The sequence below is a fragment of the Lactuca sativa genome, chromosome 4 (genome assembly GCF_002870075.4).
Source record: "Lactuca sativa cultivar Salinas chromosome 4, Lsat_Salinas_v11, whole genome shotgun sequence".
Lineage (NCBI taxonomy): Eukaryota > Viridiplantae > Streptophyta > Magnoliopsida > Asterales > Asteraceae > Lactuca > Lactuca sativa.
Genome location: NC_056626.2, coordinates 106500045 through 106506044, shown reverse-complemented (window position 1 = coordinate 106506044; position 6000 = coordinate 106500045).

Sequence of the window (6000 nt, the reverse complement as noted above, 5' to 3'; positions counted from 1 at the left end):
GGTAAAAATTGAAATTGAATTAATTAAAAAATTCAGTTTTTTTTTTTTTTTTTTAAAATTAGGAGAATTAATCATCCTTAAAAATCCGAAAATTTCCTTTTATAAATATAGTTAATTGTCCAAAATACTCTTTTGCTAAAAATTGTGTTATTATATGGTGCATGTTATCCCCATTGTAATATCATACACTCTCAAATCATATCCATTGATTAATTTCATCCGTTGGTTCAGATCTGTGCATTCTGGCACACAATACTTAGTAAAAACAAAATAAACTAATCCTATATATATATATATATATATATATATATATATATATATATATATATATATATATATATAATATGGATGAGATCGGTTGAGAACTCATAGTTTCCCGAGATTCCGAAAACTAAAAGTGGAGCGTTAGATCAATACTAATTCATTAAGGGCATGATCGTAATCTTATCAATCTCATTTAATGTTTAATTTTTTGTGTTATTGTAAATATTAGTAGAAATGTCTAAAAAATTGCATTATAAATCAAATTTTCGGATTTTTTAAAAAATAGTATTTTTCAGTTTTTTTTAAAAAGTGTATATTTTTTTAATTTTTTTTATAGAAAACATGAATTTTGAAAAAAATATTTTAAAAATAAAACTGCAATTTTTTTTAAAGAATTTAAAAATCAATAAAATTAAAAAAATTGGAATATTTAAAAAATACTATAATTTTTTAACCAAAAAATCAACATTTTTGGTACATTTATGCATATTTTTACAAATGCATATATGCATATTTCATATACTATAATATTTGTACGGAAATCATAAGAAAACTCATTTTATTTACTAATCTATAAACACAATACAATAAGTATTTTATTCGATACAATATAAAATATAAAAAACAAAAAAAATACTACAAAATTTCAAAGAGTTTTTATGTCTTCGTGTCAATATTTCCATATTTTCTTCAATTTATTATTTTTCACCTCTTGAATATTCATCACAATTTCTTCCAATTCTACAAGAAAATTAAAAAAAGTGACTGATGGAAAAACACTCACAAAAATACATATGTGATTTACATGTGAATCGCATGTAATTCATATGTGAATTACATTGAATCATATGTAATTCATATGTGATTTACATGTAATTCATATGTGGATCATTAACAATGTGATTATAAAATTTGATTTTCACATTTGATTGTATCTTTTAAAATTCAAATGTGAAATTCGCAAGAAAATTAAAAAAAAAAAATTATCGAAGAACACTCACACAAAATGCATGTGTGCATATAGACGTAATTCATATGTAATTCACTTGAGATTTACATGTGAATCACGTGTAATTCATATGTAATTCACTTGTGATTTACATGTGAATCACATGAAATTCACTTGTGATTTAAATGTGAATCACATGTAATTCATATGTGATTCACTTGTGATTTACATGTGAATCACGTGTAATTCATATGTGATCTACTTGTGATTTACATGTGAATCACATGTAATTCACTTGTGATTTACATGTGAATCATGTATAATTTATATTTGATTCACTTGTGATTTACATGTGAATCACGTGAAATTCATACGTGATTCACTTGTGATTTACATGTGAATCGCGAGTAATTCATACATGATTCACTTGTGATTTACATGTGAATCACGTGTAATTCATATGTGATTCACTTGTGATTAAATGTGAATCACATGTAATTCATATGTGATTTACATGTGAATCAAGTGTAATTCATATGTGAGTCACTTGTGAATCACATGTAATTCATATATGATTCACTTGTGATTTACATATGAATCACGTGCAATTCATATGTGATTTACATGTCAATCACATATAATTTAAATGCTCAAAAGTTGTTATGTTGTAAACAACAACAATTCAAGTTAACCATTTACATGTGAATCACATGTAATTCATATATGATTCACTTGTGTACTAAATTACATATATGTACTAAATTACATATATGTACATTAATTACATATATGTATATTAATTACATATATGTACTAAATTAAGAACATGTAGAAATGAAGTTACCAAATATAATCCTTCCATTGGAGCATGGACAACTCCTTTGAATAATGCCACCACTAGCCAAAATGCATCTTCTTCACTTATGTAAATCAACAAAGAACCAGTTAAATATCCTCCTATTCACCGAATGAAAAAATTGAAACCATTTTGATACATGTAAGTCTTGTCAAAAATGGCTAGAGATGTTCTTTTACTATTTTCTTTAGACATGTTATAATCATTTTTTCTGTTTTTAAATAATTAAATAAAAAAAACCTTAACATGATCATATTTAAATAATTAAATAATGAACCATATTTCCCTTACCTTCTAAATCTCAGGAACTAAATTGAACTTATGCCTTTAGCTGCTGCGATGAACTCTTAACATGATCATCTTCTTAACCTCTCGACGTCTTTTTTGTTGCTTAGTCGCCATCTTCCTTGTTGCAATTGGCTATAAGCATGAGGTAGTTTTATGGATTTCTTTGCTAATTAAACATTCAGTGCTTGTTACAAACTGATTAATAGCTTTAAATTTTTTAAATTATATGACTCCAACACGAATATTAGTTTCCTCAAATAATTCCAATACCTATATAAAATAATCAAAATTTATTTAACCGAGGTTATTGTTTTTTTAATTTTTTAAATCACTAATTGTTTTTTCTAATTTATATATTCAAACCTTGAAAAAGTGAGATCATTTGCAAGTTGATGAGGGAAAACAACAAGTTAATGAGGGAAAATAGCAAGTTGATGAGGAAAACAACAACATGAGCTGATATGATATGCCTTTAATAAGCACCTACAAAAAGGAGAGGTTTAAGCAATTGAAAGTGATTCAGTGGATATACATAATTGCATATACACATATTTCACGTTGTTTAAAGTACATATTTCTTGTCTTAGAAAAGAAATATAATAAAAGTATATTTTCAGTTATTCTTGGTGAATAAAAAAAATTAAAGTTCTAATTTTTTTTTTATAAACATCGGTGTTATTGGAGACTGTGAAAACTGTAATTTATAAATATAGCAAAGCATTCCAACCCTTCAGCTCAAGGAATGCTCATTCCAAACACTACCTTAGAGTTTAGGGTTATAGAACAATCAAATAAATAGAAAAATACTAATAGAAAAATGCATTACTAGCTAAATTCTTCAGCTTGACCAATGCATGACACAACATGTTTAGTCTACACCAAACTAGCAAACACTACACAAATTTCCAAGATCAGATTATGAAACCAGAAGGTGTATCCCTCTTAAATTACTTTTCAAATGTCATTGCAGAAGAATGGATATATACTTTTTAGGTCAAACCTTAGACTTTCACATTTGAAATTAACCTGAATGATCTACCAAATTTAACCTAAAACTTGTTTCTGAGAGTAGGAATATCATAAAGTTACATCTAACTACCGATATTTTCTTCTAAATTAATCAATTTGGACATAAATAATCTATGAGTAACTTCAAAAGTCAAACATCAGAGAGCAAATACATTTAACTGCAAAAAATTTCAATAAATTTAGCTCAGATTAGGTGCAACACTATTTCCCCTGTTTACCGGTGTAACAAAACGATCGATATCATAAACAATGAGAATCTTTAGCAAAGGATACTAATAAAAAACCATTGAACATCTCCATGAATGATTATGATATATCGGTGTAAAAATCACCTAAAACCTATAATTACTACTAACAAGGAGGCACAAAAAACGGAGCAAAAGCATAAAACAGATGTATACATATTTCAACAACTTACGCAAAAGCGGATAGCTTTCAACGGTCTCAAACCACATTCCAGCTTCACGAGCTTCAACCTTCGACTCCTCCCTTGTAAAATCAAAGAACCACTCAAGCAACATATTTGACCATTTTTTACGACGACATGATTCCATAAACCAGTAGAATGATTCCGTTGAAGAATTCAGGAGATCCAAATTCTTAATCAAATCGAGTTGACGAAACTGATCTCAGCTATAAAAACTAGGACTAGGAATACAGGTAACAGATTGGACCATTTTGTCCTTAAATTATAGATCTCTGAACACATGACTGTCTCGAAAGCATCGTCTTATTCGCCAACACCACCAGAATTTAGTCGTGATTAGAAGGCATTATAGAGGGAGAAAAAGAAGAGATCTCTGATAATATGGAGGTGCGATGTTGGTTTTGCAGAGAGAGAGAGAGAGAGAGAGAGAGAGAGAGAGAGAGAGAGAGAGAGAGAGAAAGATCTTTGACATTCACCTTCCTCGATTCAATGAATACGGGAGAATATTGACGGAGGAGACTAAGGATTTTGGACGTTGGTTCTGGATTGGAGAATGATCGAGAATGAGAGGGATGTTGAGATGAGCGAGGGATTTGGAAGAGAAAGAAGGCATCGATTGATTTGGGGATGATGATATGATTTTAATACAAAAACGCACTTCAATTAATTTATGTAACATACCCCCGCGTTTAATCATTTCAAATATTTACAAAAATACCACAAAACATTGTAACCATCTATTTTAACCATATATATATATATATATATATATATATATATATATATATATATATATATATATATAGAGAGAGAGAGAGAGAGAGAGAGAGGAAGGATCATTTGAGAACCTATACTTTCCCGAGAACCCAAGAACCAAACAAGGACCGTTAGATCAAAATAACAGAGGGTCAAGATGATTTGTGGCATTTTTGTAAAAACTTGGAAATAAAAAACACGGGGGTATCTTATTTCAATTTGTTAGAGGGCATTTTAGGGATAGAAAACTTATACCTGATCTTGTCCAACCCTTTCCTTATACTATTTCTCTATGTTCGTCATCAAATCTCTCTCCCTCTCACGTTCTTCATTGACGATAAGGACGACTGCCTCCTCCATCATCTGTCGTCGATCGCCTCCCTCCTACCTTCACTGGCCACCTCTACCTTTGTCGACCACCACACTCCTTGATCTCACGTTCTTCATAGAAAAAAAATTCCAATGAAGATCCTTTGATTTTGAATCGTTTTATCCTCCATCAATTTGTTCCCCGGAGTACACTATAATTGCCGACTTCATCTCGGCCTCCTCTGTGGATTGAAGACCTGAACGGAGAAGAAGATCATTTGTCGATCAAGAATTCAAAGTGCAAAAAATATGAAAAGTGCATCTGTTCTCGATCGCTATACTTACGCCTGAAGCACTTGACCTTAGCCTATCAGATTATCCCTAACTCTTGATATCGGTCTCAATTTTCATCCACTAGAAGTTGCCTAAACAGTGGTTTTTATTTTTCTGCATTTCTTCGGTTTTTTAGATCCGATGTCACTTTTGCTTTTCTGCATTACCAAAATTAAGTTGACAATCTATATGCATGTTCGTATTCTGATTTAGTTATCATATTCAATACAGTATGTGATATTGAAATTACTTAGAGTTTAGAAGTTTTCTTATTAAGAAGAACATTTTTGTGAAAATATAAAACTCTAGTGCTCTTTTCCTTCATGTGTTGCCTTATGAATATTGTTGTTCTCTTTAACATGGACCTTTCTGGTGAAAATATATTCAATTTGTATTCAAAGTGTTAGGTTTTCTGAAGTGCACACAAGTTGCTCGATGAAAGTCCTGAACCAGATTTAGTTCATTTGCTTTAATTTTAAGGTAGATTGGCTTAATACAAGTATAAAACTTTTCATTCCTTTGTTCACTTCTAATAATCCATATTATTTTCTTAGGATTTTACCATTTCAATTTTTTTTTCAATTATAAAGTAAGCAAATGAACAAAATTATGTTGTTATTTCTTGAGTTTACCTGTATCTTGAGTAGGAATGATAGTTTTCCATGTTTGATTAAATTTTAGAATTTATGATTTGTTTGTAGTTTTCAAATTTCATTATGTTTCAATCATGTACAGAACTCAAAGGCCAACTTCTATTAGTTAATGGAAAAATAGAAGATGAAGTTTATA